Below are 10,456 nucleotides of genomic sequence, written 5' to 3'. Positions count from 1 at the left end.
CAGCACCTGATGGGGCAGAGAGAGAGAGAGGCAGAGCCGCCGCCGCTGCTGTCACTTGCAGGGACTGCCCCTGCTGCTGGAGCGGCTCTGGCACCGGGCGGGATGGCTCTGGAGCCCGCGCGCCCTGCTCTCGGCTGACACCCGGCGGCGTCCCTAGGGCGCGGCAGCGTCTCTGGGTTCATTCACAAAGAACTAGGGACTATCAACCATTTACCAGGCCAGGAACGGATTCCCAACAGCTGCTGGACCAGTTGCACCAATAGCGGCAGTAGGGTGACCAGATGTCCCGATTTTATAGGAACAGATCCGATATTGGGGATTTTTTCTTATATAGGCCTATTACCCCCCACGTCCGTCCTGATGTTTTACATTTGTTGTCTGGTTACCATCCTGCCTCTTAAAAGGAGTGGAGCAGGTGTGATCTAGGGGGTTAAAGTGCAGGGCCGGGTGTCAGGAGAGCCGGGCTGCCTTCCTGCTTCAGATTTGCTGTGATACCCTGTTCAAGTGACTTCACTGAGCTGTGCCTCAGTTTCCCTATATGTAAAATTGGGGAGAATATTATTTATTAATTTATTAGTGTTGCAGTACCCAGGGCCGGCTCCAGGCACCAGCTTAACAAGCAGGTGCTTGGGGCGGCCAAGGGAGAGGGGCGGCACCTGCGGCAATTCGGGGGCGGCGGGTCCCTCACTCCCTCTAGGAGCAAAGGACCTGCTGCCGAACTGCCGCCGCCAATCGCGGCTTTTTTTTTTTTTTTTAGCTTGGGGCGGCAGAAATGCTGAAGCCGGCCCTGGCAGTACCACCTAGTAGGCGCCCCAATCAGGGACCCCCATGTGCTAGGTGCTGTACAAAAAGACAAAAATCCCTGCCTCCCAAAAGCTTTCAGTAATACCCGCCTTTGTCAAGTACTATGAGAAAGTGCAGGGCACATTTTAAGAGGTTCGGCATGTGGTGCATGATTGCGGGCACTGGAAGGGCAGACGTACGCAAGGCAGAGAAAAAAGACCTTGGATGGAGGATGTGGTATCCTGAGTGGATCAAAAGGACTATTCATCCACAAAGAGATTAGCAGAGGATCATACAAAATGGGCTACCATGGCTGCAAACCTCAAGTAATGGAGATGCCGCATAAAAAGATGAGATTCTCACCTTTCTATAGACAAAGAGCAACCATAAATGTTGTGTCTATTGCTTTGATTTGACGTTAAGGGGACCAACAGTAAAGTCTCTCTAGAAGAGAACAAAATGTGAGTGTCTCCTCTGCATAGAACTGCTCACAAAACAGCTGCCAGTCTCAAGGCAAGTCTACACTTAAAATGCTGCATCGGTGCTTCTGCTTCTGTAGGGCGTTCATGAAGATGCTCTAAGCCGATTGGAGAAAGCGTAGTTAATCCACCTCTCTGAGAGGCGGTAGCACTCTGTCGGCTGTGGGGTGACCAGACAGCCAGTGTAAAAAATCGGGATGGGGGTGGGGGGTAATAGGAGCCTATAGAAGAAAAAGACCCCAAAATCGGGACTGTCCCTATAAAATTGGAACATCTGGTCACCCTAGCGGCTGGAGAAGTTCTCCTGCCAGCATAGCGCTGTCTACACAGCAAGGAAGGTTGGTATAACTATGTCGCTCAGGGGGTGTGGATTTTCCACACCCCTGTGCAATGTAGTTAAACAGATACAGGTCTGTAGTGTAGACCACACCTCAGAAGACAGCAGAGTCCTTAGAGATTTAAAGGTGCAGTACACAGAAATATACTCACAACAATGATGCCTCTAAAATCCTCACAAAGGCCTCAGGTTAGGAAGCATTGTACAAATGACATAGAATTATTATCCTCTTCTGTGTCTGTGCAGTGCCTAGAATAACGGGGTCCTGGTCCAAGGGACCCCAGGCACTACCACAATACAAGTAATAAACAATAATGGTGATGTCAGAGACCAGGTCCTGCATGGATTGGTTGGTGCCCTAGAAATACCTAGGATAGCAGGGTGAGTGAGTATCCCAAATAGCTGTGGAACAATATGACCCTTCTGCCTTTCACTGGGTGTTCCTCGGCTGCTGGGCAGAGTTTTCGCTGTCTAGTTTTTGTGGGACTTGGCAGTTTTTAATCAAGGAAGAGTTTGTGAAAGGCGTTGGGGATTTGTGTGCCCTAAGAAAGGGAGCCGACATGGTTAGCTGAGTTTGTGAGGCCTTACACTCAATTCCAGGGCATTTCTATTTTTTTTGTCTGTCTGTCTGTCTGTCTGTCTGACAATAACATTTGAATACTGCATCCGATCACGTCCAAATTTTCAGGGATTGTGCTAAGCATCATTAGCCAGAACCCTACTGGTTTGGGTGATAATTGGTACATCAAAAGAGAGGAAAATGGGAGCCACGTGGAGCCACTGTCCTCTGTTAACACCCTCCAGCAGAACAATGCTCCTACTCATCCTCCCAAGAGAGTTTAACAGGTTGACACCCTGACTGACAGAAGAGAAATAATAGCTCTCCCTGCTGGGAAAGGGATGGGCTCCATGCTCCGCCAGAAGGAGAGGAGGCTTCATTCTTTTCTGCCTCTTCCAAGCCTGTTCCAGGCGAGGCAGAGAGGGCACCAGCCATCCACCCCCCACTCCCCTCCAGTCTAGGGGGAAGAAAGGTACTTTGGCACACACAGAGCACCTAGTGTGATGTGCACGATGGGGGACATTGGCTGGGGGAGGGGGGAAGGAGGGCAATGGGGGGGAGACAGAGCCCCTGGCTTGGTGGTAAAAATGGGAGAGCTATCTGGGGGGGAAGGGAAAGGGGGAGAAGGGCCCTGGTGTGGTGGGGAGAAAGGGGATCCAGGGAGGCAGGGAGAAATGGGGGGAACGAGGGTGCTCCCTGGCTCAAGGGAGAGAAGAGAGGACCCTGGTGTGGGCGGGGGTTCTGTGGGTCGGATCCCAGCACTTTCGGGACTGCAGTCTATGGGGCCCCTCTGATTCTGATGTGCTTGCGCATCAAAACCCTGGTTTCAATGCATTCCGTCGGGACCCCTGAAAAACCAGGACGTTCCTGGGGAAGTAGTGTCAGCGTCCAGAGGCTGGAGAGCTGTGGATTTCCCCCCAGTGAAACCCACTCCAGGGAAGGCGTGTGCTCGGCTGGTGCTGCTAATAACAATACAGGAGACGCTTAGGACAGAGCAGAGACAGAGAGTTGGCACAGAAGACCTCAGCGATTAGGGGGGCGGGGTGCTAGTGGTTGACAGATTAAAAAAAAGCTGGAAAGAAGCAAACTTCCCTAAAAGGAGGTGTAAGGGCGTGGCCCAGAGAACAGCGCGATGGGCTGGGATCCTGCAGCAAGAGGCTATGCCCCGATCCAGACGGGTAGAGCACAAGAGCCGGTGACCAGGAGAAATTAATCCAGGGCAAGCGGAATGAGACTGGATGGAGGGAGTGACTGAAAAACGATCAGGACTAGTTTAGGGAAAGAGGTAACACATCTGAGGAATGTGAACCCATGGTGGTTTACCCTGCCCTGAGCTGATATGCTAATTGTCATCCCAGGCACCCATCCCTCTAATTATTACCTGGAGGAGGAAGGCGAAAGATTGTCAGTTGGCCTGATTCTGATCTCGCCTACACTTGTAACTCCACTGGCTCCGTGATGTGCACAGATGTGAGAGGAGAACCAGCCTCATAGAATCATAGAATATCAGAGTTGGAAGGGACCTCAGGAGGTCATTTAGTCCAACCCCCTGCTCAAAGCAGGACCAATCCCCAACTAAATCATCCCAGCCAGGACTTTGTCAAGCCTGACCTTAAAAACCTCTAAGGAAGGGGAGATTCCACCACCTCCCTAGGTAACCCATTCCAGTGCTTCACCACCCTCCTAGTGAAAAAGTTTTTCCTAATATCCAACCTAAACTTCCCCCAAGGAGTCTCTGAGGCAAGTGTGTGAGGGCATTTCTGAGCTTAGAGTGAGGATATAGAGTAGGGTGCTCTGCTTCTCCTAAAGGGAGCTCCCTGTATCATCAGAGCAGTTTGGGCTTTAAAGGAAGAATGGACAGTATTGTAAGACTGGTGATCACAGGGTATTCTACACTGCAGTGTAAGCCCACGGTTAGTGGGACTCGAGTCAGCTGACTTGTGCTAGGGAACCCTGCCCTTGTGCGTCTACATTGTGTTTTAACCCTATGTTAAGACTTTTCTAACCTGTGCTTGAATCTAGGGCTCTGGCATCCACACTGCAGCACGCAGACCAGAGGCCCTGGTGCCCCACCTCCACCCCAAATGTGGCCACTCTAGCGGTGCACTGTGGGAACACTTCACTGCCTGCCCCGCATGCTACAGGAAGTTGGAAGCAGCTGGCTTTGCAAAAGGCTTGATGGTTCGCTCTCCCTTGCAAACCCAGGAGGCTCGCCAATAGTGTGCTTGCAGATCAGTGATCAGAAGAGAATGGGTTAACGCGACCTGAGCTGCAAAGGGGCATGGCTTCCATTGAGGAGTGGATTGCAGATTGTTGGAATAGAGAAGACTGAGGAAGTTATCCCACAATGGGGCATTTCCAGCTGACTCCTGGGACCCAAGTCAAGCAGAGCTGCATCTACACTGCAGAGAAATAGGGCTTGGACTCCAGGTCCCGGCTTAACTCAAGCTTGGACGCTCCAGTCCTGCAGGGTCCTTGGACCTTGAGCCTGAGCTCTGGGTTAGCACAATTGCAGTGTAGACACAAGGGGGGGTAGGCTTGAGCCTGGGCTGAGGCATGGGTGTACACTGCAGTGTAGACATACCCTAAGGCTCTAGAACCTGCGAGGTAGGAGGGTCCCAGCGCTCGGGAGCAGCCCAAGCCCAGAAGTCTACATAGCAATGAAACAGCCCCGCAGCCTGAGCTTGCAGGTGTCTAGTTGCTGTGTAGACATAACCTAAGACTCCTATAGCCAAGTCTCATGGTTAGTGAGCTCTCTCTCTCCCCTGCCCCCCAAGGCCCAGATCCCAAGGGCGTTACCTTTCTAAATACCTTTGTGGATATGGGCCTCAGTCCGTATGAGAGATGGATTCTAGCTAGCCCTGGGCCTCTGACCTTCTTTAGAGGGAACAAGTCCTATGTGCTTAACATGAAACTGCTCCAGTTTCATTTTGATCCTAATCTCTGGCTGCAGTTCCCACCAGTAAGATTTTCCAGCCTTCGCAGGCTATTTGATGTTAACAGATCCTCTGGCTAGTTACACTTGGGGGATTTTTCCCACGTTAAAATTGGAGCAGGTTATGCTCTGGTAGGAAAATGTGCTTGGAGGTAGCTACATAAATATAGGAGAGACTCTCTCATTTGGAGGACTACACTTTAAAAATAGCCTGTTTGGTGCCATGAGGCAAAGTACCAGCAAACTTAATACATAAATAAACCAATCCAAGGTAAGATAAAGATAGGAAATCTCTCCTACTGATCTTCCTCTGTCTGATGCTTTCATATGAGGGAATCTAGGCGAGTGATTAAGTGCAGACAACTGGGAACCGTGGCTTCTGTGTTGCATTCTGCCCCCGATTTAGTGCGACTTTGGGCATGTCACTTAACCTACCCATCTGGTAAATAAGGGATAATGTTCATCTCTAAGGAATGTTGTCAGGCTTAAGTGTTTGTCAAATACTCTGAGATCCTCTGTAAAGTCTTAGCAGCATAAGCTCTTGAGAAAGGAAACCTCCTAAGAATTGATAATGCAGAGAGACAAATTTTTCCTGGTCCCTTAAAAATGACTAAACAGCTATTTGCTTCCTCTCAGGAAATTCTCTAGGCCTTACCGGAGGAAACGATGTAACCTTTATAACTATTTCCAGCAGGTGTTGCACTGTGATTGAGGGTGTTTACTTTGGTTTTGGCTTTTCTCTTATTACCACTTTACGTACATATTTCTGCAGCTATGGAATTCCCTGTTTCCTGTCTGTGCCAGTACTGTCCCTAAATGTAGCCATCCGACAGTTAAGTCTCTATTGATTTGCCTGTTTGTTGTGTTCTGGCACCAGCTCCCTGTGTGGTAGGGTGACCAGACAGCAAATGTGAAAAATCGGGACAGGGGGTGGGGGGTAATAGCAGCCTATATAAGAAAAAGACCCAAAAATCGGGACTGTCCCTATAAAATCAGGACATCTGGTCACCCTACTGTGTGGGGAAGGAGAAAATGTCATTAGTGACTTCACCACGTACCCTGTCTAAACAAAGTCTAAAGATGATTAGGTGCAGTACAAACTTCTTAGTGATCAGTTAGCAGCCTGATGTGATTTAACCAGATACTGTCATTGGGGTTGAACCAGGGTTCAAAATCCATCCTCTAGTCTGGGTTGCTTCTACCTAGAACAAGGTGAAATTTTTTGGCTAAAAAAGTCAGATTCTGGTCACCCGAAACATTTTGTAAATTCATGTGAAATTCGCCAAATTGTTTCAGTTTAAAAAAAAAAACTGGAAAAAATCAAAATGTTTCATTTTGACATTTTCGAAACACGATGTTTTGATATTTCGATCTGAAATGACTTTTTGTTTTGAAATTTACTTCCATTTTTTTGAGTTAAACTCAAAAATGAAACCAAACATTTTGTTTCAGGTAAAGCCAAATGTTCTGTTGGACCCGAAACCATTCTTTCCTCCGTCTTCAGTTTCCTGAAAAATCCAGGAAACAAACCTTGTTTCTGGTTGACCCGAAATGAGGTTGGTTTGTTTGGGCAGCGAACTGAAAATCAGTCATTCACACTGCTCTGCTCCGACCTGGAATTGCTTTAGGAAAGGGGGAGGGGACGGTCTTATGGCTAAAACACAGGACTGGGGATTTGGATTCTGCCATTGACTGGGTTCTGCCATGTGACCATGGGCTGCCCTGTGCCTTACATTTCCCACCTGTAAAATGGGGTTAATAGCTTCCTCTCAGTATTAATATAAGGCTTTAAAGTGACCTGCAAAGGGTTTTTAAAAACATGGAGCTTGTATCCTTTTTTTGCTGCTTTATAGGAGAGAAGTTGGAGGTCAGGCAGGCATGGGAGGGGTTCAGAAAAGGACAAGCAAGGAGGAAAAGGAAGTAGGATGCAGCAAATCAGTGAGCCAGTGGAGGAGAAAATGGCCACACAGAGGCAAGAGAAGACAGGAGGCAGTAGCCAGTTGGCTGCAGTCAGGTCCCAGCCAGTGAAGAAGGCTCAGCAATGTGAGGGAAACGGTCTATATGGGCATCTAGACCTTATTCAAAAGTGAATTATTTTTATTCCTTAAGTGAGTTCCATCCTGATAAGCTTTTAAGCTTTTTTATCCAGATGAAAACTCTCAAAGAGAAGCTGTCTGACTTATGTCTGCCTAGTTCCTAAATATGAAGATAATTAAACTGTCTTGTTTGTGCGATGAGATTACTAAATTGTCTCATCTGTGAGACAAGGATTACATCTGGCTATAAACTGTCCAACTTATTTTTAATTTTGCAGGTGAATTAATGTTGAGTGGCTGCTGGTTGCTAAAACAATGAGGAGTCCTTGTGGCACCTTAGAGACTAACAAATTTATTTGGGCATCAGCTTTCGTGGGCTAGACCCACTTCATCGGATGCATGGAGTGAAAAATACAGTAGCAGGTATAAATATACAGCACATGAAAAGATGGGAGTTGCCTTACCAAGTGCGGGGTCAGTGCTAACGAGGCCAATTCAATCAGGGTGGATGTGGCCTGTTCCCAACAGTTGACAAGAAGAGGTGAATATCAGCAGAGGGATATTGCTAGAGTCTTTTAAATCTGTTACTTTTCTAGGATTTGCATTACATTTGGGGTAAGCTGGTGATATAATGTCATCTCGAGACCTTTACACGAAGGCACGCTCATGCCAGCTTCCTTAAAAGTGATCTCCGGTCTGCATTTTTGATATTTTGTGGGAGAGTTCGCAAACATACAGTCTCAGTGTGCAAACATCCAATACTGTATTTAGTAACTGCTGGCTTAAGCAGGACTTTTCCAAGGCGATACTAGCTAGTGGTGATTTAATTGGACCCTGATTGGACCAAGTTGCCTGGTTCCAAGGTCGACCTCACACCTGACTTGTCTGAAGGCCGAGGGAGGTACTGCAAGGCAGGGTGACCAAAGCTTGCAAACCTGAAGAGCCGAGGGTGAGGCTGAGAAGCCTTTGGGGTCAACGAGCCCCCTATGGGACGCTCTGGGGCAGGAAGTCATGACATCCATGAACGGGCCACGCCAGCCTTTGACCAGTCTCCCTGCCCCCAAGATAGCCAGCTAGTGAGAAGGGCTGTGCCAGCAACATCACCATCTGGCTCTTTGATTGTAGCCCTAGCTCCTAATGTGCACAAGTGCAGAAAATTGCGAGAGCTGAAGCGTTTGCAAACCCTCCCTCTTCTCCTCCCCCCTTAGCTTAAGTATCTTATTTTTCCTTTTCTTTTCCTTTTAAATGTGTATCTTTTGTTTTTATTAGCTGGGAGACGTCCCAGCCTTTTTACTCCCTAATTGTGTGAAAGTGTGGTTGTGTGCGAGCTCCTATAGAGTCTGCAAGGGGAAAGTGTCAGAAAGAAGGTGCCCCCGGTTTAAACAGCCCTGAACCGTCTGACAAAGCTACTCAGGAAAGTGTGTTCCATGTTCTAACAGTCCTAAGAAACTCAGACTGTCTCATGCACATTTTGGTCTGTGAGAGCTGTCCACACTCTGCTTCTCCAAGTTCTTTAGGGCCTGTATTGTGACATCTCTGTTCCTGGGCGGGGGAGAAGGGTTAACCACCACAGAGGAATTGAAATTGACGGAGGCAGCTTTGTAATTGGCTGGGAGGTTGTGGTACAGAGAGTGAACAATCATTTGGTTTTGGTATCAAAATACTTTACTAGCTCCAAATGGCAGCTCTGACTGACTTGGGTAAACATTTTTAATTGGGGGTTATTAACAAGCGGGCGGCCACCTCCTTAAATCGCTTCTTAGGAGCCGTACAGGTTCTATACTACATAGATTCTTACACTGCGCCCATCACTATGGTGTCTGAGCGCCTGCTGGTAGTGCGTTAAGCAATGGGACTAATGTCTGTCACAAGTTTGTTGTTCTGAATTGATGGTTGTTTGTATTGATTTAATTCCAGCCCACTATGCTGCTAACTGGTGGAATTGACCTTGATTCATTAGCTCCATTGTTTTAGTCTTAGTTTAGTATTGTGAGCGGTATCTTAGCTTGGGTGAAAAGTTCTCGAGTTTATTTTTGTTTTCTTTCACTACGTACCCTGGGCTCAGGATCCTTGAGGAGCCAGGTGGGTATTAGCCAGTCAGCACAAAAAGCCCAACCAGCCTCCATCAGTTACTCTTTGGTTCTCCCAGCATGCAGCAGGGCTGCCCAGAGGAGGTGGGGCAAGTGGGGCAATTTGCCCCAGGCCCCGCAGGGGCCCCCATGAGAATATAGTATTCTATAGTATTGCAACTTTTTTTTATGGAAGGGGCCCCCGAAATTGCTTTGCCCCAGGCCCCCTGAATCCTCTGGGCGGCCTGGCATGCAGCTCCTCCCAGACCCTTACTCCCCTAGCAAGACAGCAATAGCAGCCTTCCCCATGCCAAGGCAAACAACATGGGGCACCTCTTCCTCACTGCCCTAGACTGTGAGAGCGCACCAGGCCACCCCCATGGTATGCCATCTGGCCCGGGGAACATCAACTCTTTCTGGGCCCAGTCCTGCCAGGGGCTGAGTGCCCTCGGGAGAGCTGCTCAGAGCTTTGCTGTAGGTACTTGGCGCCTTGCAGCCTTGGGCGCACGACTCTCTGCTGCCTTGCACCTGTTTGCAGCCCTGTGCAAAGTGGGTGTAAAATGCTTCTGCTGGTGGGAGTGAGCAGAAAATTCCGACCTGCTGGTGCGTCATGCTCTCTTTGCTCTGGGGTAAATAGCAATGCACAGTGCAAGGCAGCACAGAACCCGGCCCATGGGCTTCTCCTCCCTGCCAGCTGTATAGAGCAGTGGAAGGAGATAAACAATTAACTAATCCCTTCTGGAATGCAGCACCTCCCGCTGGGATCAGTGCTGCATTCCTGACAGAGCCCAGCTAGGTTCCACTTTAGGCTGGGAAGATTAGCTACCTTCGATGACATTGTATCTACTAGGGCTCCCCCTTAACCCAGGGCACAATGGTGGTTGTCCTGCTGGTACAGATGGGGGTCAGAGCAGAGGAGCGGACTGCAAGTAGCAGTGAGTGGTCAACTCCTGGCTCCTCTACTGGGGGCTTTCCCACGCTGTGCAGCAGCAGATGTTGAACTCCGTGGAGCCTGTCCACACCAGTGAGAACCCTTTTAAATGCAGATTGAGGTGGGGAGCTGGGGGAAAGCCGTGGTGCTGGCCATGGTCACATGGGGCAGAATTTTCTGTTGTAGACACCACCATAGAAGACCAAAAGTCCATTGAAGTGCCCTGAATCATGCTGGGGTTTTCACTGCCATCACTACCGGTGAAATTTCTCTGTAGTTTCACTGTGTATCACCTGTAAAGCCCCATAGGAAGGAACGGTGCTCTAA

Source organism: Terrapene carolina, unplaced genomic scaffold, assembly GCF_002925995.2.
Source record: "Terrapene carolina triunguis isolate 2854851 unplaced genomic scaffold, T_m_triunguis-2.0 Scaffold192, whole genome shotgun sequence".
In the NCBI taxonomy this organism is placed as follows: Eukaryota; Metazoa; Chordata; order Testudines; family Emydidae; genus Terrapene; species Terrapene triunguis.
The sequence above is the reverse complement of the archived record's forward strand: the minus strand, read 5'-3'. Positions refer to the sequence as shown.